Below are 25,292 nucleotides of genomic sequence, written 5' to 3'. Positions count from 1 at the left end.
AATGCCTAAAGAAAAAAATAGGATACAAGCAGAGCTTTCCTAACTTTGATACCAGAATTCTTGGAATTTTTACTCAGGTAAACATGTAATTTGAGCACTTCAGTACTATCCTTGCAAAGGAATGTTTCAGGCTGACCTATTTAGTGAACAATTTGAATTTAGAGAAAAATGGATTAGCATCATTCTTTCAAGAAGAATGGATAGGCTTCTAAAATAGGAGGACAGAAGTAACAGAATAGGAAGAAAAAACGTAGGTAGTGGAAATGAGGGATACTCAGAATGACTTTAGATTTGTCCTTGTGAATCTAGAACATTTCAAGTTCATCTTATGTCTGTAATTCAGCTCTTTGTATTTTTACTGTATCTATTAATTTAATACCCTTCTAGAAAGTCCTTGTATTTGCTCAAAGATCCTCATAAAAAGATATTACTTGTAAGACAAGCATACCTGTCCAACCATGTGCTTGCTTTCCACTTCATGTCATCATCTTTAAAACTGTCATAAACCTGAACAAAGCATTGTATGGGAATGGGAAAGGGGATTGGCATGGAAGGAAGGAAAATTCCTCAAGGCAAATAATTTAGCCACTTCCTGATATGCAACTTAGTATAATGATGCTCTTAGAAATAGTTTATATTCAGATATTTTGTATACACTGACTAAAGAAGATAAGGAAACATACTTATATAGCAATGCACTCTAATAATTCACCAGTGTAACTCATCCATGAAGGCAGGAGAAATTCCACAGCAACACGGTGAGCACCAAGAATTCTTTAGAACAAAGGAACATAGGAAGAAGATAGTGTCAAATAGAAGATCGTGAAAATAGACTACTTCTTCTGTTTATGGTAATTTCTATTATTCTCATTCAGATAAACTATATTCTAAGGAGCTTATACAGGAAAGAGTAGATGTCTAATGGAAACTGACAAAGGTGCTTAGGTAGCTCTCTTATAGTGATAGAAATAGAGAACAAATAAAACAATTTTTTTTCCCAATTCCAAACTTATACCTGAATCTTTACAAGCTTCATTCATACACAATTTCTTTAGTGACAAGCACAAGAAGTAGATAAAGTTGGTGTCTCAGTAGCAGTGAACTTCCCTTTCCAGGAATGACATTACTTGAAGTTCTTTCGCAAATGATAATAATTTTAAAATGTTGATTTTTATTTCTCGGTCACTTAGGCATAGGAGGAATTTCATAAGTAACTATGTTTCCTGGAGAGCTGACCATAAGCAGAGAGGGTGAGGATTCTGTGCCTTCTCAGTGACAAGAAATACCAAAGCTGTCCCAAGTTTAAAACTCCAGACAGGAAACTCATTCTTTCAACAAATGCTTATATACTAAACACTTCTTTTTGAAGTGGATACAAGTAAAGTTGTTTGTAGATTCAGATTAGTAGGAGATGAAGATGGTTAAACAGTGTTTATAATGCAGTATATATAATTAATAAGAGATGCTAGAGTACAGTGGGACTTTTACAGAGCTCAAGTTGTAAAGGGTGAGGAAGAAGGAAATCAGGAACATTTCTCTATGAAGCTGATGCCTGAGCAAAATTTGTAAGAGTGAATAGTAGGAAATCAAGAAAAAGGGAGGAGAATAGCACATTTTAGTCAGAAGAAATAGCACAAACAGAGGTTTAGAGACATGAAAGCTTAAGATTATTCAAAGTCATAAATATTTGAAAAATGTAAGATAAACCATCACTAGTAATGGTGAAGATGCCCAGTCTAAGAGATAGAAAAGTTAGGGAAAATGTAATAAAAATTAAACAAATGTATTGACATTGTAAAGATTGTATGTGTATGCGTGTGTATACATGCTTTCAGGGAAAAGCTTTCATTCACCAATATACGTAATGCAATAGGGATTGAATGTTTAGAAGCAGGAAGGCCATTTAGGTGCCTTCCTTCTAGTGAAGATACAAGTTAACTAGGAAGAACTTCTAAAAACAGAGCAGTATAGGCATCTATCATATTTCTTTTTAAATTCCTTAATAAAATATCTAAGACTCTATACTACTAGAGAAAAACGTGCTCCCCTAGTGGAAACCCATGATGATAACTGACTATATAACAAAACTTGAAGAAATTACTGTATATATATGCACACACACATATTTTAAAGAAAGCCATTATAGATTAAAGACCCCCGACACACACACACGCCCTTCCAGGAGGAGAAAGATGTTAAGAGGGTGTGACTAACTAGATGATCACTGGGACAGGCTCAGATTCACTTGGATCAGAATACTTACATTTGTTGATTACAAGATAAGAACACAATGAACACAATGGTGAAGGCTTCAGATATGCCCCATAAATAGTCACCTCCAGAAAAGACTAGGGTTTTTTGTAGGGTTTGCATCAATATCTATGTCACCTAGATCCTAGTTGGGTTTGCCCATCTTAATGTTGATTACTTCTTATCTTAGTCCCACAGGTCATCTCTTCCTAGGTGCTGCTGCTATTGCTATTGTTGTTCATAACTTTTTGTTCCAGAACTGAACTTGAAAGACCATTCATAAACGTAGTAATTAGGTATTCAGAACAATCTTAGTCAGTGTGATTCACTTTAGTTCCTATTTGACTGGATTTTTATTAATAGATTTTACAAAGTAAAGACAAAGAACCTGTAAAAGGATCCTGTAAATCAAAAGAAAATGGTAAATTTTCTGAAGACTAATAGGAACTTCAATTAGCATGTGCACCATCCTATTATTAAAAGAAACAGTAAACAAGTAAATAAGCAGAAATGTGTTATCATCCTTCCAGTGTCAATGAGGAGAGAAAAATTGATTTTGTATAATAATATGCTGAGAACTTTTATACAAAATATTTATTTTTCAAATGTAATCATATTGCAATGGCGTGTTCTAAGGTCTTACACGGCATGGCTTCTGCCACTCTCCCAACTGTGTCTTGCCATTTACCTACTTACTCCTTACTTCCACACTGGATTTGCAATTCCTCACACGCCACCAGTTCTTTTCAGCATACAAATTCTTTTGCTTGGAACAATCTTATCCACACTTTTCATGGCTTGCAGCATATTGTGCATTAGATTTTTACTTTAATGTATCCTTTCAAGAGGCTCAGATATCTCTACCTGGTTTCAGGCTCATGGTTCATATCTTATTACACATGTCTTTGTGTTACTTGAATACTGCAAGACTCCACAAAGCCACAGGAATAACATCATAGTCACGGTACTTGAAAAAACAAGGGAAAATATTTGGTGGCTTCAATAGTGCACAGGTTACCCAAGAGCTTAAAGCTCTTCCTCAGGCAACCTGTGCAGCTCTATTTACTCCTATGCACTTTCCTGATATGCAGAACTGTCTCCAGAACTTGCTGTCTCAGAGAAACCTTTTCTTAAAATGTGCACAGTCTCTATTCCTAAATCAGTGGTCCTATTTACTCCCATTTGATTTAGGCCACTTGGGATAGAGATTTTAACAACTTATGGAGGAAGATACTTCATACAGCCATAGCCATTCAATTTCAATTTTTTTCTATGTCTGTTTTCTGCCTCCTGCTAGTAGGATCTAAATCTAGTCTGAGAAGTTATATGGACACAACAATCTTCCTAAAGCCTCCTGTTTCCAACTTAGAAAAAAATTTTCACGTTCAAAACAAAAATTTGATGTCTTTGGTTTATGATCTCACCTTTACAACTTATCTTGGGAAAACCATAGTCTGACCAACTAGGAAGTCAAGTGCAATAAATTCAATAAAACACAGAAAAAGAGATCGCAAGAATGGAGGAAACAAATTTATTGATAGTTCACTTTATCTGCCTGACTTCACCTCTTTCCATTTTTGTCTAGTATACCATTTTATACTTTAAGTTCCTTTAGGGATGTAAATTTATCTTTTCATCTTCACCTCCTTAAGCCCAAGATATTTTGTAGCACACAGTAGGTGAGGTGTGCAATAACATATGTAAAGGACGTGTAATTTAACAAATAAACAGTCTTAAAGAAAATAACACCAAAAAATAAAAATAAAAAAATAAAATAGTTTCACTCTCTAGATAAATAGGTGATAGATTAGATAAAGAGGTAGCTAGAAAGATATCTATCTTGTATGTGTATGTAGGTGCACAGGATGAGACTGTAAATCTCCTACCTAATAAGCTTAGAACAGTTTAATGATATTTGTATAATACTAGAATGGAAAAGTCTATAAAATATAAAAATTGAATTTATTAAAAATAATAGACATGATTATACAAACTCTTTCTGTACATTAAAATACCATATGCAAAATTTAAAATAAGTAAATGTATAAAATATAGAGACAAAGAATCAAGAATTACTATTCTTAATAAATAAAAAGGACCTTTACAAGACAAAAGTAATTTATTTCTACTTCAAGCTTAAGTATTTACCCTATTAAAACTCACTCATTTCCTTTCACAAATGCCACTGAATAAAAAAGGAAATTTCAAAACAAAATCGTGATCAAAAGAAGAAATGGTTCAGGTAGTCAAATGCAAACATTATTGATTCTCTGGAATGTACAGAGCAAATAATTTCTGATTGAAGATACAATTCAGCAGAGCTCAGAAACTCCTGCCTTGGTGGCAATAGAGGAAGTTTTAAGATAATTTAATAGAAGGTGTTACCAACAGAACTGTGGAAGAAACACTGAGCTCTGGGAGAGCAGGGTTCTGGTAAGAAATCCCCCATATTTGTTTTTGAAAGTCTCCAGTTTTTCTAGGTGTAAAGGGCCTACTAATTGCTAGACAAAGATTTTTTAAAAGAAGAAACAATAACAGATGCAGCCTCATAAAACTTCTGAACTGAAAGGATAAAACCTTTTAAAGTTTTCTGAAAGAAAAATCAGATATATTATGATGTAAAAAAAAAAAAAAAATCTAAGATTAACAGTAAATGTCTCAGTACGAAATATTTGAAAACCATGGAATAATTTCTAAGAGTTCTGGAAAAAGATGATTTTAAACAAATTTATACTCAGTCAAATTATCACTTAATTGATTATGCAATTGTACACTCAGGTATAAACTTAATTAAAGCAATTTATCTTTGAGAACCATTACTTTGGCTTTTAAAAAAGATTAATAAGATGGATAAACTTCTGAAAAACAAATGAAAGAGCAGTAAAAATATGGAAAAATATGAGGCAAATAAACAGAGCTTAAAAATAATATTATAAACAAAGTATACCAATAAATTTTTGAAAACTGACAAAATATGTCACTACCTAAGAACATAAAATTAATTTAATCCAAGTGTAGAGGAAAAACATTAACGAACTTACACATATATAAATGGAATTAAAATTATTATTAGAGATCTATTCAGCCAAAAGTACCAGATTTTATTATCAGGCTTATAACAGAAGTTGTAGAATTGAGAGAGGTTACCAAGGGCTGGAAGAAAGAAAATGGATAATTATTTAATTGTTATGAAATTTCAGTTATGCAAGACAAATAATTCCTAGGGATCAACTGTATAGCACAGCACCCATAGTTAACAATATTGTATTGTGCACTAACAAATTTGTTAAAATGTGAGATTGCATGTCAAGTGTTTGCAACACAAAAAAGAGAATGAAAAAGAAAAAAAGGTATGCAAGGAAACTTTTGAAAGTGGTAGATATATCTATTACCTTGATTGTGGTGGCTGTTTCATGTGTGTAGTTGCGTATGTACAAACTCATCAAATTTCTTATATTAAACGTGTATAGTTTTTAAAATATCAGTTATACCTCAAAAAACCTGGGTTTTTAAAAAGTAGTTATGTGTTTATTCTATTTTTCTTTCTTTAATTTGAGGCAATTTTTATCCTATCTGGTTCAAGGATTTGATATAAAAATGTGGCATATAGATTCAGAAAAGATGAGGTTTTAAAATAGGTTCATTTACTTTTCTTTATTTCCAGGTGAATTTAGATTTGAGATTTATAAATTTCTTAAGGGGTTATTTTTCCAGAAGCATATTTCTTATGTTTTAAAAGACAAAAAAAAAAAATTTTTAAAGTGCCAGTTGTAGGTACTTATGTGATAACCAACAATAGAATAAAATGTTACAAAAATAATTTCAACTCTAAAGAAAAATGCACACATTTTGAGTAAACACTAAGTTTGAGTATACAGTATATTAGGCTATTACCAATTTATTAAAGAGCAAAATATTCGTATCTAAGTGGTATGGACTACTTATAAATTATGATTATTATTAAAATCATGGTTTTTTACAAATAATTGTTTCCTACAACTACAGAAAAGTTTTAAAATGTATAGCCATTTATCCACTTAACAAGTATTAACAAGTATTGTTCTATGCTAGACATTTAGTGATAATCAAAACTAATACCATTTTTTTTGGTAGAAGTGGCAGTCTATTTGTGGAGTAATGATTAGTATACATTCATGTAAATAAATGTAAAATTGCAACCAACATGAGTTTGGAAATTAAAAGTTATGCATATGCAAAATAACTAAAATAGACGGATCAGAATTAAACTGGGAAGAAATGATCCTGCGGCAGTTAAATCTCAACTGTGATATGAAGGGAAACCCAAGAACTTTTACCACAGGCACAGTCCTCAGTACACAGTACTGAATAAAGATGAAGGCATTTTGTTGCTTGAATAAATGAATTGATCAGAGAAATATATTACCCTGACTCAAAGAGAAAAAGCTAATATTTGCGTGGTATATGAATGAAGGGACAAGGCTGGGTGCATCTGAAGCAGCTAACCCATGGGCCCTTGGTTGCTGGGGAGTCACCTTGAGGACTAGGGATCAAGATCACACCAAGTGAAAAGGTCTGGTCTAGAATGCAGACTCCTTTTCAGTTTTGTTTCCTGCTCACACCTGTATATTCACAGTGTTTCCTTTCCTAGCATAAATAATTCCCTGAGATTACACATTCCATTATGTTACATGTTAGGAACTTACCTAAAGTGCTTCTTTTCTTACTTGATTGGTGACATCATATATTTGAAATAAACAAATCTCTTTCAAAATTTAACTTTTTATGATTATACTTTAAGTTCTGGGGTACATGTACGGAATGTGCAGGTTTATTACACAGGTAAACATGCGCCATGGTGGCTTGCTGCACCCAACAAACCATCATCTACATTAGGTATTTCTGCTAATGCTGCCCCTTCCCCTCCCTACCACAGGCCCTGGTCTGCGATGTTCCCTTCCCTGTGTACCTGTGTTCTCATTGTTCAACTCCTACCTATGAGTGAGAACATGTGGTGTTTGGTGTTCTGTTTTTATGTTAGTTTGTTGAGAATGATGGTTTCCAACTTTTTCATGGCTGCATAATATTTGGTGATGTATATGTGCCACATTTTCTTTATCCAGTCTATCGTTGATAAGCATTTGGGTGGTTCTAAGTCTTTGCTGTTGTGAACGGTGCTGCAATAAATATACGTGTGCATGTGTATTTACAGTAGAGTGATTTATAACCCTTTGGGTATATACCCAGTAATGAGATTGCTGGGTCAAATGGTATTTCTAGCTCTAGATCCTTGAGGAATTGCCACACTGTCTTCCACAATGGCCGAACTAATTTACACTCCCACCAACAGTGTAAAAGCTCTCCTATTTCTCCACATCTTCTCCAGTATCTGTTGTTTCCTGACTTTTTAATGTTTTTAATCCTTAAAAAGGGATCATTGGCATTCAGTTTCAGCCAGCACACATGAAGTTTACTTTCAGAATCCAAATTTATTTTGTCTAATGGAGGTAAGGTACAAGAGATAATATAGAAAAGTATAAAACTTGGTTCTTGTTTTTGACCTGGTTGTGTAATAAGTCATAGATATGCATATGACTTTTAAGCAAAATTACATAACAATACAATAGATTAAATGTATTTAATTTAAGAATCAGTGCCAAATAAGTGGCTTATAAATAATAAATCACTTGAGTTGAAAAGACAGCACATCACACTGAAGGCTAAAATGATTTCAGGAAAATCCTTACAACTCGTAATGGTGAAGGAACGAATGGATCCGAAGAGACTGAAAAATGTTGGGAGTAGAAAGTACAATAGAAATGAAGGAAAATTTTATGATTTTCTGCAAGTCTAAATGCATATTCAAAAGATTATTAGCACCATTCAAAAATCAAAGAAATTAGAAAAATAAATAAACTTAAATAATTATGATAACCCACTGGCTATTCCACATACCCACAACTTATAGAGTAACATATCTATACTAGAACAGAATCAACCACATGCATTGAAAGCAATGAACCCTATGATAAATTCTAGAATTTTAATTCAGGAATTATGAGATGCATTATGAAGTCATATGAACAAGAAGTTCCCATGTTTAGATTTTTGCCAAAATGCAAGATATGTATTTTAATATACTTAGTTTTTTTTTTTTAAGGTGCAAGAAGAAAAGGGTAGTATCCTATCTCCCACCCTCTCCAGCTGAGTAATTTAGGATGTGTTGCTATAACCATCATTGTTTACCTTAAAGTCACATACATGTTTCCTACATCCACACATTCAGTCTCTCCAGAAATATACAGCCACAAACAAACATTTTCATACAGAAATGTCTTTCTTAGGGATGATGATTCTAGAGTAAAATTTTGAACTTTAATTTGCCATGAAATTGTATTACATTATGGTTAATGACACATTAACTTTACATTTTTTGTTATATTTTCTTTAGACTCTCAGCAATGTTTAAAATCAAGTGAATTATCTAGATGAGAAATGCACTGCAGTGTGCTTTAAAAACAAGAACACCTATAAAATATAAGTATATGGGTGTCTACCATTTATCTTCTCTGTTTGCTAAATAAGAATAAGTGTTCAGTCCTCCAAACATTTAATGTTAGCTCAATCATTAGTGGAAATGCACTCAACTACTACAATATTTTTTGTTAATTTGTTTAAATAAGACAAAAAAATACTTAAGACAAAATCCTCATTTTCATGGTACATGGCTTTTCAAAGCAAAATTGAACTCACAGAAACTAAAGCTATTAAGATAATGCTTGCTTTTATTTGTGATTTTATGTAATTTCCTTCTGGCTAGTGTTTTCCAGAAAACTTCTTTGAGTAGTTGCTGTTGGAGCATGAGTTCTTGGTGGAGTGAGATAGCCCTAACTCTCTATTGACCTGGATAGAACAGAAGTATTCACAAGTTTTCAAGACTGTAGATTCCAAGACCAAATAGAATTTTTCACAATATTCAACAACAACAACAACAACAATAACTTTATATAATGCCTACTAAACACTTCAAAGGATCCTGCAGAGGTACCAATGGGATCTCATCCTCCTTGTTTGAATTATTTTAGAAGTGAGAACCATGAGCATAGCCTTACATGATAGATAAATATTACACATTTTTATTTTCAGAATTTTACATTTAGTGTGTCTCCCTTACATTCTTTATTCCTTTGCAGGATTAAAATCAGAAAGGGTGGTATAAAAATATGTTTAGCAGCAAATACTTTTTCTTTAGGAATCAAGAAGGCAGAATGCAACCAGGAGAGCCTTGAACCAGGACTTTGCTCCACCCTGACACAAGGAAGGGATGGCTCCCAAATTCTTTCTTTTTGCATTTGCCTATATGGAAATTGAGGAATAAGGGACATGTGTTATATTTTTTAATAATTATTGGGAGAATCATATAAGGAAATATTTTGAGAGAAAAATTTTGTAAACGGCAAGGTGCTGAATAAATATTTAAGCCGAAATTTCTTATAATGTAAATCTCAAAAATCACCGATAGTGAAGAAAAAAAAAGTTGGTGGATTGCCACCTCCTGGCAATGTGGTAATATGCTCAATACAAGCAGATCTTATCCTGTAGGTGAATCATCAGTACTTTTTAAGTTTAGTCTATTCTCTTTTTAAATAAACTCAGCAGCCTGTGCTATTATGCTAACTATATTCTTTGCAGTGCAGAACTTAAAAAAAATACTACACATAAAAATACACAAGCTTTTCAAATCTCACAGAGAAATTAGATTTGGACTGCAGGTCTGAGACCTATTACTCAATATTTATTAAGATAGACATGTGATTTAAAGCTAAGATGAGGACAGAAAATGCAATCATTATCCATCTATTTGGCATGTCTGTGAAAAGCTATTATGACCTATTTCATTACACCTTTTCATTACGCTATTTACTGTGCTAATTGAGACTGTAATGTTGGAGATACAGAAAGGATTCCTTAAACACGTAGCATATGCAAGAATAAATAAGACAATAAACTTAAGTACTTATTTTTATGCTATCGTACAGAATTACCCATGAAAACTCACAGAGTAAAAACAGATGATTGCCATTTAAGAATAGAGAAAGGTGACAAGTATGTCTCCTTTATCCATTTGATCGCTTCATTAACAAATTGCCAATCAAGTCAGAATCACTCCTCAGAACGAAAGCCTCCACCTATCAGAAATATAGCTAGGGTCACCTTGAGTTGAAACTGCCTAAGAGACCTCCTTGTTCCCTCTGCTATACTTGACCTTGATGTCAGAAACATTTTTCAAAATACAAGACTTTATTTCAGAGTTTTAGTTGTGGCTCAGTGCACATTTTTTTTTGTTTAATAAAAAATACTTTGCAAATTAACTTGATTAGATTTCTCATAAACAATTCAAAATTTTTAAAATAAAACAGAAATTATACTCATAATTTATGCCAAAGGAATATGACAGCAGCCTTTTCTAGGTGAACATTTAATGTGTACAAGTTATGCTGACAAAGGTATTTCCTCCTTAAAAGTTACATTTCATGGTAATGGATTTTTAAATAGGTGACTAATGTTTTTGACAAGCCTGAAATTTCAGGAAATGTTCTCTCATTCATTGGAACAAAACGATTTAGCATTAATCTTTGGGTCATGATATTCAGAAGTCTTTAGAAAAATTCTGAAGCAAGTATTTCAACTCTTATATTTAGATGAAGTAAGTATGCATAGGTTAAACTTAACTGGCTGAATTCTGCATTCTACCGAAGGAGTGAAATATTATTTGTGACTTTAACTCTTACTTCATGGTTTATAAAATATAATACTAATTTCAAGATTTGACTTCAAAATACAGTGTATATATGTCTCTTCATGCTTTTAGAAGAGGAGTTATGTAACAATCAAATATTGAAGAGCAGTAAGATACTTTGCAGTTTGAAAACTGGCTAATCATGTCAGTTACCTGAAATGAAGTACTTACCAAAGAAACCTAACAAAGCTTTACATGTTAACATTTCATAAGTCTATAGTGGACATGTAGCAGCTGCTAACATTTTAATTTTAAATACACAATGAGTTACAGATTTAAGATTTATTTTGTATGAGAGGAAAATAATAAATATTCAACCTGTAAAAGTTTTAAATACCTGATTTGGATCTTGTTACCATATCAAATAAAACAGCTCAGAGTTAGTTCTTATATAGCTAAAAAATATACAAAATTAAACACACACACACACACACACACACTCTACAATGTTTCTGTTCAACAACTGACTCTGAAAATATAAAACAAAGTTCTGAATTTTGTTTCTAAAGCAATCCAAAAGCATTTCAATATCTACAGTTTTTTTTAAATAATGTGTTAATCTTACCAAATTTAATTTTTAAGCAGGTGAAATTTAGCATTGTCACTCTAAATCAAGGAGTAGAACTTGAGATTTGTCCTTTTCAGTGATTTATTTTCATTTGACAGTTAATCATGGATACTTCAGTACATTTCATCAGAATCGTATCATATAGCCAACATAAAATTAATATTTTCTCATAAGGAATTATCTGAAAAAAAAATCCCCTTGCATGGATTTTATCCCATGATGTTAAATGCATGAATAAATGGTGAGGTTCCTTAGATGTAAGTCAGGATTCTGAGGGAGTGCCTGTGATACCACAGAGACCAGTTCCAGGAATACAAAATGGCATAATATTGTTCCTCATAAAGTAAAACCCTAGATTATTTTAGTTGGGAACTCTTGGGGCCACATGTTTGGTCTCTGCATGGCCTGCTGCTGTGACTCCACCGTAACTGACCATCCCTCCACATCCATCACTCATTACCAATGCAGGTGTGTAGGAAACAATGGGAGAGGTGAGGAGCAGTCTTCTCCCACAAGCAAGTGTCTCCCACAACCAGGAGTTTCTTGTCTTTATCACTAGATATGGGGCTTAGGTTTGCCAATATGACTGTTCCTTTTATTACTCATGCTTCTTTTCAATGACTGTTACATGATTCATTTTTGAATACCATGCATTATTCCAGCATTTCTCTGTTTGCTATGGGCATATGAATGGCTTTGGTTTCCTTCAAATTTATACTTTTATGAACTATGCAATGAGAATCACAACTTATCCCACCTCCTTCCTCCTCTACTGATGCACCAGCCATGTACCTTCCTTCTTTTTGTCCATCCGAACTTCCTCCATGTCCTACTCCTCCCCACCTCTGTTAGTATTACAGCCTTCTGGGTACTTTTCAGTTGCTTCACACAGGGCTGCCTAAGAATAACACATATTTTCTATCATTTGGTAAATTTTCTTCTTCTTCTGCCCATTTTAGAGATTAAAGAAATAAGATCAACAAGGTTAATTCATTTGGCCTTGAGATATACGTAGAGATCGTCCTTGAATCTATGTCAGTCTAAAGACTTAGCAGAAATAAATTCTTCTTACTCTGCTATAAGAAACACTGTCCAACCTATGAAGAAAAAGCTCTTCATTCTAAACTGCATTTTCTTCTATAATCTATACTCCATTTCCTATAAACTTTTATTTCTCTATTTTTTCATTCCCGATTGCACACTTTATGACATGTCTTATCAGTCTTCCCTCCAAGGCAGTCAGAACTTAATAGCATTAAATTATCTTCACATCCAAAGAACACCATACACACTTGAAAATGTATGAGATCTTGCTTATTTTTGTTATACACCTTTTTTGGCACAAATGGGTAGGCTTATGAACTAATATTCTACCTGCTTTATCATTTTATTTTGAAAAACATAAACTTCCAGGGAGTTCGTGTTTACCTTGGTTAGATCACTGTCTAGTAAATACTAGGATACTTAGGCATAATTTAAAATGCAAAGGAAACATAAATGAAAGGTTTAATGGATCCTTGCCTTTCTCTTTTAAAAGTACTAGTTTATTCCATTTCTAGAATTTTATAAGGCAAATTCTAATTTACAATGTATAAAGTTCATAAAAATTTACTCACAAAATATGTTATGAACGTGGCAAAATTGGCTGAAGTTAAAGATAACTGTAACTGCAGAAAAATTAACATAAAAATACACATTTTGAAGTCAATTTATTTAGTACTTCACTTTCAAAAGTTTCTAATTTATTTGCATTCACTACAGTATCATCAAATAACCTAAATATTAATACTTTCACCAAAACGTTAATGTTGCATTTTCCAAATACCTTAAGATATTTTTACCATTCATTACATTTTCCTCAAAGACTATTCATATACATTTTTATCATTTATATTCATATGTTTGAAGGTAGGCAGAGGAAGATATAATCACCATTGAAAGGTAATTTAAATTCAAAGAAATTACATCACTTTTCTAGTGCCTAAGAGTGATAGAACCAAGAGTAGAGACTGCTATGCAGACTATTTAAGAAAGGTTACTCTAAATTGATATGCCAGTGATGGATATTTTTACAAATTACTGCAGACTTTTGGGTGGCTCACAATTTCCTTTGCCACCCTCAGTTACATCAATACAGTTCTTCTCTAATTTGGCTTGTAATTTAAATATGCAAATTTTCATAAGAAATTCTCTGCAAATATAATTCTGTAAGCACAATCAAAACTGAGACTGAGTGCTTATGCTATATGTAACACAATCATAACAGACATTATGGATGTTAACCAAAAATCGTAAAATTCACCTCTTTTGTATCCATGTAAAATTGTTTTATGTACTTTATACATATTCTTCCCAGGTGCTAGATTGGTTATTCTATTTTTATTACAATAGCTCAAACTGAGATAAATATGAAAAATAAATAAAGAGAAACAACTTTTTTCAAAACTGAATGTAGAATATTTTAATTTTTTAAAAAACATTTTATTGGTTAAGCTTTTCATGATTTCATTAAAATTATCACTGTTCTAAAGATTAATATACCTACATATTTATATACAGGAACGTTTATATTCTTAGAATAAATATTTAGTGGTGGAATTGATGTAGGAAATACTTGAGAATATAGGAAGTGTTCTTTTTTAATACCTTAAGATGGTTGCATAAATGTATCAAGAATTAATTCTATTAGCCTTTAGCCAGGAAGCTCAATTCATGTGCCAAGAGTATCCAGTTAGATCATACAAATACATAAAGTGGGCAAGGACATAACAACAGGGAAGTGGCACAAATTAACGAGTGACTACTCCCACCTTACAGATCAATGAGGTCTGTTTGAAGGCCTGTGGGCCACAAATAGAGGCTTTTACTGAAGACAGTCTAAAAACAATTAGTGTGACACTCATTTGCTAGTTCAGGAGGCTCTCTAGTGACATTGGGACATACCTTGCATGATTCTAGCAGGTTTAAATCCTTACCTGGATACACAAAGTGACATACCGCAAAATTTTAGATAGCATTTTTTGAAACTAAAAGTGGCTTAAACTATGCAGGTTTATTGGGTAAGTCCATGGGTGATTAATTCAGAGGCTCACCAGTGTCAGGAATCTCAATCACTTGCTCTGCCCATCTTGGTGTCCCCATATGTTTGCAAGTTATACATCAGTACTGCAAGCATCATTTCTCTAAGGTAGTAAGGAAAATGATGGAGGAGCATTTCTTTACGTTTCTCTTTTATTAATTCTCTGGAAAAATTTCCTGACTTCTAATTAAACTGAATTGAGTCAGATGCTCAACCCCAAATTAATCCTTAATAAAGGATAAAGAAATTGCCATGGTTTGCACAGAGCAAAAAGTCCTAGAGTGCCCAGGGCCCACTTTCTCTTAGCACATCTTCATCAATTCCCTAACAAAGCCACACTGTGTTGGCAAGAAAGCAGGAAGAATCTGTTACAGGCACAATTGAAAGAGCTAACCAGTTTGTTCCCAAAAGAAGCCTGTTTTTTTCACAAGCATTTTTCTCCAAATTTCTTCAGTATTTTTCCCAATTTTACATAAATTTTGCATCTTTCAGTGAATAATTCTAAAATCTCTCATTTATTCCCATTTCTATTAAGCGAAAATAGCTATATTCCTTATAAAATAACCAAATTTGGCTCACTTTCTCAGCCACATAGCACTGAGAAGTACAACAAATTTACTATGTCAAACATATTATTCATAATAGCCCACGGCTAAACCAGAGAAATGAAGACCTATCTCCCATCAGACTCATTAACCGAGGAGTGCTTTGAAGCTCACTATAGAACATCATTCAGCCTCCCTAAGGCTCTTAACCATGCCAGAACACCTAACCATCTAAAATAACAAACCAAAAATATTCCAAGATTGTCTTCTACATAGCCAAAAGAAGCTAACCTTAAATACCAATAGGATTCTAGAGTTGAACAAACCTTGGAAATATATTGAATCAACTTCAGACAGAAGGATTCCATGTAGATATCTTTTTTCCCAAATCACCACAGCACTAAATTTTCTGGGACTATGTCTGTCCTTCTCAAACCAAAAGCCAGGCCCCAATGAAGGAACAATTTTATTTCAATATTATAAATTTAAATGTTACCTAATCAGATAAAAGTTTCTTAGTTTAGAAAAGAAGATAAAGCAAAAAGAAAACCAAGGCTGGCTCAAGACTGAGTTCAGATGCAAAATCTCCTTATAGCAGACATAGCAGAACACATAGTATCTTACATAGCAGGGAAGTGAATGATATTGTGATTCTCTCATATTTTTTTTTCTCATTAGAATAGTTGATGGTCTTACATGCAAACTTATGAGTCACTTTAAAAAGCAAGCAACTTTGTGGTTTTTCTTCATTACACATTATTTTAGAAACATAATTATGTAAAAGTCACATTGTTCTTACATTTTCAGTACTCAGATGGAAGATTTAATAATCATATGATAGTTTCACCAGTAAATTCCATATTGTGAACTACTAATTATTACATAGGCCTATGGCATATTGTGATTTTCACTTACGTGAGAAATAAAGATCAAGTTTTAAAAAGTTAATTTATATGCCTTTTAAGAATTTAACAAAAGTATTATTTGAATTTGAAAATATAGACGATATATTTCAATAAAGCCATAAAACCATTTTTTTTTTGGTAAAATCTAATACTTTCCTACTTGCTATATTCTCACTTTTTTTCCTTGAGCTTGAAATTATGATTCAGAAATTTGCAGATTGACATGTATTATTGTCAGGCCTCCAAATCCAAGCCTGGACATTGTTAGCCTTGGTGACCTGCACATACACCTCTGGATGATCCCCAGGAGCCAGGAAGCCTGAAGTAATCACAAGTAACCAGGTGGCCACAGAAAGAAGTGAAACAACTTGTTCCTGCCTCAACTAATTGCTCTCCCCCTGCAAGCTACAACCATTGTTCCTGTTCAGCCTTACAAAAATTCCCCCCCAGACATTGGGTTTCTCAAAATTCCCACCCCTGTAACTATGTAATTTACTGCAATCCCCTTCTGAATGCAACTGATACCCCCCAAGCTTATAATCATGCCTGCTTGTAATAAATGACCCCTACCCTTGTGATCATGCATCCCATGATGCCCTTCCCCTCCCCAAAACAGATTATCTCCTTTAACTGACCATTTACCCCAACCTGTGTAACCAATCCCCTCTCCTACTCCCTTTGCCTAACTCCTTGCTTGGACTTGGCCCACTTGCACCCAAGTGCAAAATAAGCTGCCTTGTTACCCACAAAAAGCTGTCTTGTGGTCTCTTTACATGAGCCATGCACCTGCAATTATAAATCAAACCTCATGTACTAACAAAATGGAAAGGCATATATATAAAACCCAGAATTATTGAGATTTATAAAAATTATATTTATACTTAAGAAGGAGCTAATTCATAGGGCTACATGCATTGAAAATACGATTAACTGTGAAGATAGAGAAGAGTGGATGTAATGGCACCAATCCATGGAAAATCTAAAAGGGGGATCCTGATGAAGAAAGAACTGCTGGTGAAAATTAAATTCACTTTCTCTAAGGATGTGCCCTTCAATGAGAAAAATAAAATAAAATTTAGTAGTGGGAATTACTCTAACTTATGTAACTTTTCAAGTGAGTTTAATGGAAGTGTTTTTTTTAATATATAAATATTCTTGTTTTACAAGGTAATTCACAACATAGAATTCAAGTGAGAAAATTTTGGTTTAAGGGCAATTTTGTTAACTAAGAAAGTAAGAATTCATGTGATTATTAGTGATGGATATAGAGATTTTTTGGAAAATTATGATTCTTCCTGCTCCTTAAAAAAATCTTCATTTGCTAAATTTAATATAGTATATGACATTTTGACATGTTGAGTAAATTAGCACAGGTGTTATATATGCTTTATTAGAATAAGTTGTATGTGCTTCACTGTGAAAACAGACTCCTTTCGGCAAAATATAGCTGTTGACAGTCTGGTAAATGTGTGAACAATCCTGCAGGGAGATTCTCCAAATTGAAAATATATTGAGATTAATTTTTTAAAATATTCATTGCTACTCAGAGTCACATTAGGCACCATGGGACTGAGAGGAGATTCTGCAGTTTTTATCACATGTGCCTTAACTTCAAGAAAATATATGCAAGACATGCTCCTCAAAGAAAGATATGGAATGTTGAACAATTAAAAATGACAAACAATTAAATATAAAATAAATGCTTTAGATCATAATTACCCTGTGATGAGAGGATTTCTCAAAGGTGATCTAGAGAATACTTACTAGTTCTGCCAGACACTGAACAACTGTTTTGATTAAACACAACTGTAAAATTTGCCATCTCATACTTCACTCTTAATGCTCATACTTCACATTAACACATGACATTTCTCAATCTCAAAACTCATATATTAACCAAGCTTGTTTAACAGAATATTTTTCAAATTGATTTAACAATAAAACATCCAGCATCTACTAACATTTTGTGTAAATACTTTTATTTTCTACACATTTCAGGAGATGCGACTAGAGCTGAGAAATGAATAAGAACTTTATAGATCCGTGTTAGTCAGGCATCATTGTGGAGATGGAATTTCAGCTGAGTCTTGAGGCAGCAAATATTTTTTGTGTTTGCAGACAGAGGCAAATTTGGAGAATGTTATAATCAGACAGAAAAGAAAACTAACATTTCAATGAGAAGTTTCAAGAAAACCTTAAAGCTCATCACTCAATCTTTCTTTGAAAAGTTCTAGTAATTGGAAAATTACTACTTTGTTCCAGAAATTAATAATGATCTTGTCATAGGTCTGCAATCTGCAACTTTGAGGAGGTAATTAATTCTATTCCCTTTTGATAGAACTTCCCTTGTGTTCTTCAGCTATCAAACTCACTCACAAGACTACTGTTTTGTAAGCTAAATTTGTCCAGATTTTTAAATAAGTATTCACATCACATTTTTTAATCTGTACTTTTACCTATTCTCTTTGTCATCATGTCCCTCAACATTTTAACCACCTAATGATTACAATGGGAGAACTTCTCCAGAGGAATCTAAAATCTAATCTTCAGAATCATAGTACTCTATTGAGTATAAACATTCTGACCACACCAAATCTTAATTATCTCTGACCTTCATTTATTGGTCATAGTGCATGAAATACAGGTCTATGTTTGGCTAGACGGAAAAAGTAACTGATAAATCATAACTATTCTTAAACTGTGGTAGAAAGAAAACAGAAATAGATATGGTTCACAGTTAAAACCTTTTAAAAAGATTATAATAAAAGACTCATCTAATATCTTAGACTGTCAGCCAGATCAAAGATAATTGAGAAAGCCATATCTAGTTCTATTCCATTTCTTAATGCAGTTCAGTAATGGTCTCACTAGGCATCCACTGCAGACTAGGATAACATTATGGCTGTGGTTATCACATGAATTCTGAATTCTGATGTATCTGGAGATAAAGAGGACTATCCAGTTATCTGTGAGGTAATAATGTATTCTGCAGTTATCAATCAGCAGATCAATTTAGAGATGATAAATTAACCTGAAGCACATTAAAGAAATGTTTTCAATTCATCATGGGAACTAAAGGACTAGTTATAAAGTGATCCAGTTAGTACAACAAAAATATATTTTATAAATATTTTTGGAAACTTGGCTATGTTAGGATTATCCTGTTACTGATGAAAGGAAATTTTCATACTGATTCTCCCTAGGATAATAACTTGCTGTTCAGGTGAAAGAATATAACAATATCCATAGCTATAATGATTCATGATTGTAGGAGTGTGGATCATGTCTAAAATAGAAAATAGTTTTATGTGGTCGAAATCCTGTTTTTTAATCCAAAATTGTACATCAGTGCTCTTTCTCATGTTATAAATCTTTGCTGGTTTCAAGCTACACAAAGGCTCACCTCATAAAGGGCTGTTTGTCAAGCTTATAGCCAAATTTACTAGAATGCAAACTCTTAAAGAATAATCACGAGAATGCAGATTATTAAAGAATAACTAAAGAAATTGGGGGATATAATCAAGACACATTCACTAAATCTAAAGTAAAATAAGAGTATAATCTAAGCTAAGAGTCAAGAAACTTATTTTATTCAACCTCTGATTGGAGCTGGGATCTCCTGCTGCCAGGGTTCCCAGTGGAAGTTTATGTGTGGTTTGGGGATACATGTCTTGACTCCCCAGTTCAGTGGTCCTTCCTGCCCCACAAAGTCCAAACTCTGGCACATCTTTCTGCCAACACCAACTGACACCCCATAACATGACAAACATTATGACAGTGGGTTTGTGCCCTCCACAGATAGTTTCTGTTCCTACTTCCTTGACACCTGGTCAGAGGCAAGGTCCACTCCTCTAGCCCCCACAGCCAATATGGCTTCCTCCAGCTTGTATCTTAGAACTCAAGCCTCTTTCTGGAGGGTGGGGGAAGCCTAGTTCAAGTTTTAATGCAAGTTTTGCCTTTACAGAGGCTCGAGGTTGAATTGATTCCTAGAGTACCTTACTTATTTCATACCAGCAGCTTTTTAGCCTCCAACTGGGGATATCTAAATATCAGATGTGGAGGTCAAAATGCTAGGTAACTTAACATTAAAAATGAAATTAAAGCAGCTAAAAAGGCTTAGTAAAATGCGACATGGACTGTGAAGATTCTATCAGCAAATCCATTTTCCCTAAGCTGCTGTTAGAAAAAAAAAATGGTGAATCAGAGAGCCATGATCAAAGGGGCAAGCTGATTTGTCATCACTTGTGTGATGAAAAACAGCTTTGGCTGAATCTTGTACCTAATCTGGCCTAAGATTTCCATTTACACAATGCATTTCGACAGTTCACCTTCAATGAACAACTAAGACAGCTGCCTTTAAATTTTCTCAAGACTGGAAACAATGTAGGATTTTCTTTTCTTCTAAACATAATGAACATTTTTATTTTATGTTTTGGGGGAAAGTTTAAAAGCTATACATGATTATCTTTCTGGACCCAACTTTTCTTGAAAAATCTATCCTATTTAGGAATACCTCAAATCCTTTTAGATTTTTTCATGGGCATGAGTGGATAATCTTTTATTTGTAGACTACATATGTGGTGACACCTGAGACAAAAAGATAAATTCAACAAGTCCACTGTGGCTCATGGAAACAATACTCTGTCCCTGTACTTCTGCATCAAGTCAAACCACAGATATTTGTGGTTTCTGTGGCTACTCTTAGAAATTACTGTAACTACATACTAATTTTCTCTTAATGCTTCCTGAGAGAGCTGCTTTGAGTCTTGTTCATTTTCATGTGATGCATTGCTAACATCTTCTGAAGTTCTAAATTTTAATAACTGTCAAGATATCTAACTCAGTCTCCTTTGTCAAATATAGTCATGCATGAACAAAAATATTCTCACATTTCTGGCTAAAATGTTTCAAAAAATGGATCACTTATATCTCCCACCTCATTTATGGCACCTGCTCCTGAGAGGCTTCCAGATTCATTTAATTGAAACTCATTTTTAGACCCCTGAGAATGCTCTAATAACACCTCCATCTTAAGGAGAAAATGTTACAATTGGCCAGAAGACTGGTAGAGTCTACATACATGTTCTGCAACTCATGATAAAAACACCACATACCATAAACAGCCCATCTGTTCCATTTATTGATATGCTAGGATGTGAGGTCTCTTGGTTCTAAGATTATAACAGCTCAAATCTCTTTGGTACACTAGCTACAACAGGTTAACACTAAGTTGGCTGCATTGCAAGCTAACAAAGCTGACAGCAGTTCCAGGCCAGTTCCTAGATTTTTTTTTTCCTTTTGGGATCATGCTCCCTTATTTCTTTTCTCCTGAATCTATTCTCATCTCTTTCTCTACTATATTTCTTCAGCTTATTATATTTGACTACTTCTACTAGCACATGGTCACTAGCATCAGGTTCATTGGACAAATAGAGATTTTTCAATGACAAATGTGTTTTATTACTAATGATAGTACATAAGCAAATATTCACTAATAATGAATTAGGAGTTCCTATCTGGAAGGTTTGATGAAATAATATATACTCAGAGATCCAAAATTGAGTCAGTCATTAGAATATCTTTTTCCTTAAATAGTCCTGATCTTCCTCATATATTTTCTCTATGATGTCTGTGTGAAAAAAATAAAAAATCAGGGAAAGTTTTGGGCAGGAGAAGCTAAAAATCTAGAGAAGCTAGTCATATAGGTTGCCATTTCAAAATTAGAAATAAATGTGAGACAAGTCTCTTTCTGACTTTTACATACCCTGGGGTATTTGTGTGCCCTTTAATCTTAACCAAAGGGGTCCACTTTGCTTGATTTGCAGAATGACCTTCAGAAAAAAGAAGTCTGAAGGGTTCTTTACTTTGTTTCATATTTACTCTGGTAAATGTGTTGTTATCAACAGAATTATCCAATATCAGTCAACAGTAAATTGTTGATATGCTTTTGTTTTCTAAATAAATAAATTTGCATTTACAATTTATATTTACTTTATCTCACATAATTTATTTTCTCCACCACAAAATATATCATGACACTTCCAATTTCAGAAATAAACAAACATCAGATTAAACTTTCAGTCCTGGTCAACTCTCCTTAGAGTTTTTCTATTTAGTTTGGAAAATTCTAACAACTAAAGAAATGATATTACTTTGTAATAAATTTAGACTTTTTCTGAATAACGCACCATATTCGACTGCATTGTCCTCATGATGGACAAGCAGATAATTAGAAAAATCCAGAAGAGTGACATGAATGTTATATAAAATATGTCCAAAACTGGTATCTTTAGGCATAAATATTTGTCATCTGACTTGTTTGTCACAAAGTAGCTGTAGACCCTTAGGCAATGTACTTTTTTAACCCTACATTTCCTTATCTGTAAAGGTGATATAATAATAGTTATGTGTGTTAACTAAGAATGAGTCCTAGGAATCTGTATTTTAAATATAGTTTTGAATATTCTCTATGCAAATACCCTGAATTTGATTCCTCAATGGGTGCTGAAAGCTACTGCCCCAAACCAATCCTGTTTCTTCATTGTTTTTATATAAGGGTGATCTACTGATTATAAAATTAAATATTAAATTTTCTTTTATGTCTCATGGAGAAAAATCTTAACAAAAAGCAATCACTCAAGAGGAGTAAATAATTTTAATCTCGCTTTTGAGCATAGCTTACCTATGACATTTATTTCCCTGGGGTTTGTACTTTTTGTCTTCACATTTACAATTTTTTTCCTTGTATTGTCTTATGATACCTGCTGTTTTATTGTTGTTTGAGAACAAATATTTAGTGCACAAAATAGTATTTCTACAAATTTTCTCTCATATTTCCATACAAAAGAAATGCAAAATGAGATTAAAGAAAGGCTTCAGATAGAGTTTCATTCAAATGTTTCAACGTTATCGACAAATGTCTTCTACAGTTCTGGAAAACAATGCCTGATGCCCCTTTTTTTCTGCAATATGGTAACAAGGCAAACTAGATAATCTGAAAATCCAACAAAAATAAAACATCTTAAAAAACTTGATAAAGTATATATTTAATAAGTTTTAAATGGTTTGTGAAAATTTTAAGAAATTTAGAGTAATTTTCAAAGGAAAGAGAGAAAAATAGCATGAGAGGTAATTACCTTTTGGAGCCACTGACAATGCAGAAATCTATGTGTTATGGAGTTTCAGTATTAGAAGCCATGTGGTTGGGGATTAAGTCAGGAATTCTTACACAAAGCTGTGACTGCTGACAGATAAAGCAGACTGAAAGAGAGAGCCTAAGGTGATTCTACCTCCACAGCAGAGACTTGTATGCCTCTTCTGTGGGTGAAAGGTAGAAGGTTGGAAACTGTGACTCAAAAATACAAGGGCATAAGAAATTTCAATTTTACGCTTTTATAAAGTTGTTGGAAGAAGATGTCATAGGAACATGTCAAAAGATGGATAATAAAACAAAAAAAAATTGAAACAGACATTAAAGACAGGGAGTCAGTTTCCCTAATACATGATTATTCTTCAAAAACAGTGTTTAAAAAGACTAAAAAAATCTAAAAGCCAAAAACATGAAGAGATAATTCTCCAAATTATGATATAAAAATGATTCTTAAATGTATAAAAACAGGTTCAATCTCCCTCAAAATAGGTTCAAATTAAAGTTACATTAAAACCTTATATATCACCCATTAGATTCACAAAAATTCAAAAGCTGTCAACACTTTAGTTAATAAAGCTATGGAAAAATATGAGCTTTTATATACTGCTGGTAGAAATGTAAATTGGTAAAGACTTATGGAGATGAGAGTATATTGCAAAACTGCACATTAGTTTACCCTTTGGCTCAACAATCTCACTTTGATAATTTTATCCTTAAATTACATATGAAATAATTAAAAATGCCATATGTAAAAGGTTATTCATTGTGACATTAGTTGCAATTGCAAAATACTAGAAAGATCCTGAATGTATATTCATAGGATATTGGTTGAAAAAATTATGGTATTTAACACAATGAGGTACTATAAAACTGTAAAAAAGAATGAGAAAGATTTTGAACAGATATGAAGTGATCTGTAAGGTACAGTCTCAAGAACAGCAAAGCACCAAAGAAAACTAAGTATATGTATAGAAGGGAAAATTACATATGTTTGTATGGATATATAAATATACAAACATATTTATCATGAATTTTGAAAAAGATAAAATATCTATTATGTAATACAAATAGACATTAATAAACCTAACTTTATTTCAAACATGCTATGAAATCCCATAAAAAGTATAATTTTCATTATGTTCCCTATCTTAAGTTGACATTCAAATATAGTTTATTATTATTCCATATACCTATCATCAATGATATGTATATTAACTTGGATATGAGAAATGTTTCATTATTATTTTAAAAAAAAGGTTCTTTCAGTGCCATAGAGAAGCTAGTAATCCTTAGAGAGTAGTTGAAGAATGATTTGTGTTGTCTTGGACAAATTCCTTGACATTCAATGCCTCAGTTCTTCATTTATGAAATGAGCTTATAAAAGACTCTATCCAGTAATGTCATTATGAGGATTAAGTAGTTATTAGACATAAACTGCTTAGAATAATATCAAGCACATAATTACAATCAATAATTACTGGTCAGTAGTAAGAGCATGGAAACCATTTCTCCAGGACCCAAAGTCTTGAATCATCAATTTGTTCCTATTAGTGATAGCTGAAAGCACTATTTTAGTTAGAGTATTCTGCAATGGAAATAACAGTGATTCTCAACTGGGGATGACATCACCATCATTGTTGATGTCTTAAAAATTATAAACAAACAAAACTCAGTCGAATATCACCCAAAACCTACTGAACATAATTTTTAGACATCAGGCCCAGGTTTAGGTAAGCAAAAATTTCGTAAGTGATACTGACAATTATAGCAGAAAATAAATTATGCTAAGTCCTTCACCTCAGACAGAGAACTGAATCTCAGTTTCTTTTCTGTAAAATGAGGATAACGATCCTTTACAAGTGGGTTTGTTGTGATGGTTAATAAAGATAATAAATAGAGAATACTTAGTTCATTGTCACAAGTCAATGAATGATGGCTATTATTTTCTCTTCTTGTTGAAGGCTGAAAAATTACATAAAAAGAGGAAATGAAGTATTTATAACAGATCATAGATAA

The sequence above is a fragment of the Sapajus apella genome, unplaced genomic scaffold, assembly GCF_009761245.1.
Source record: "Sapajus apella isolate SASKATOON/1434 unplaced genomic scaffold, GSC_monkey_1.0 scaffold6, whole genome shotgun sequence".
NCBI lineage: Eukaryota > Metazoa > Chordata > Mammalia > Primates > Cebidae > Sapajus > Sapajus apella.
The sequence above is the reverse complement of the archived record's forward strand: the minus strand, read 5'-3'. Positions refer to the sequence as shown.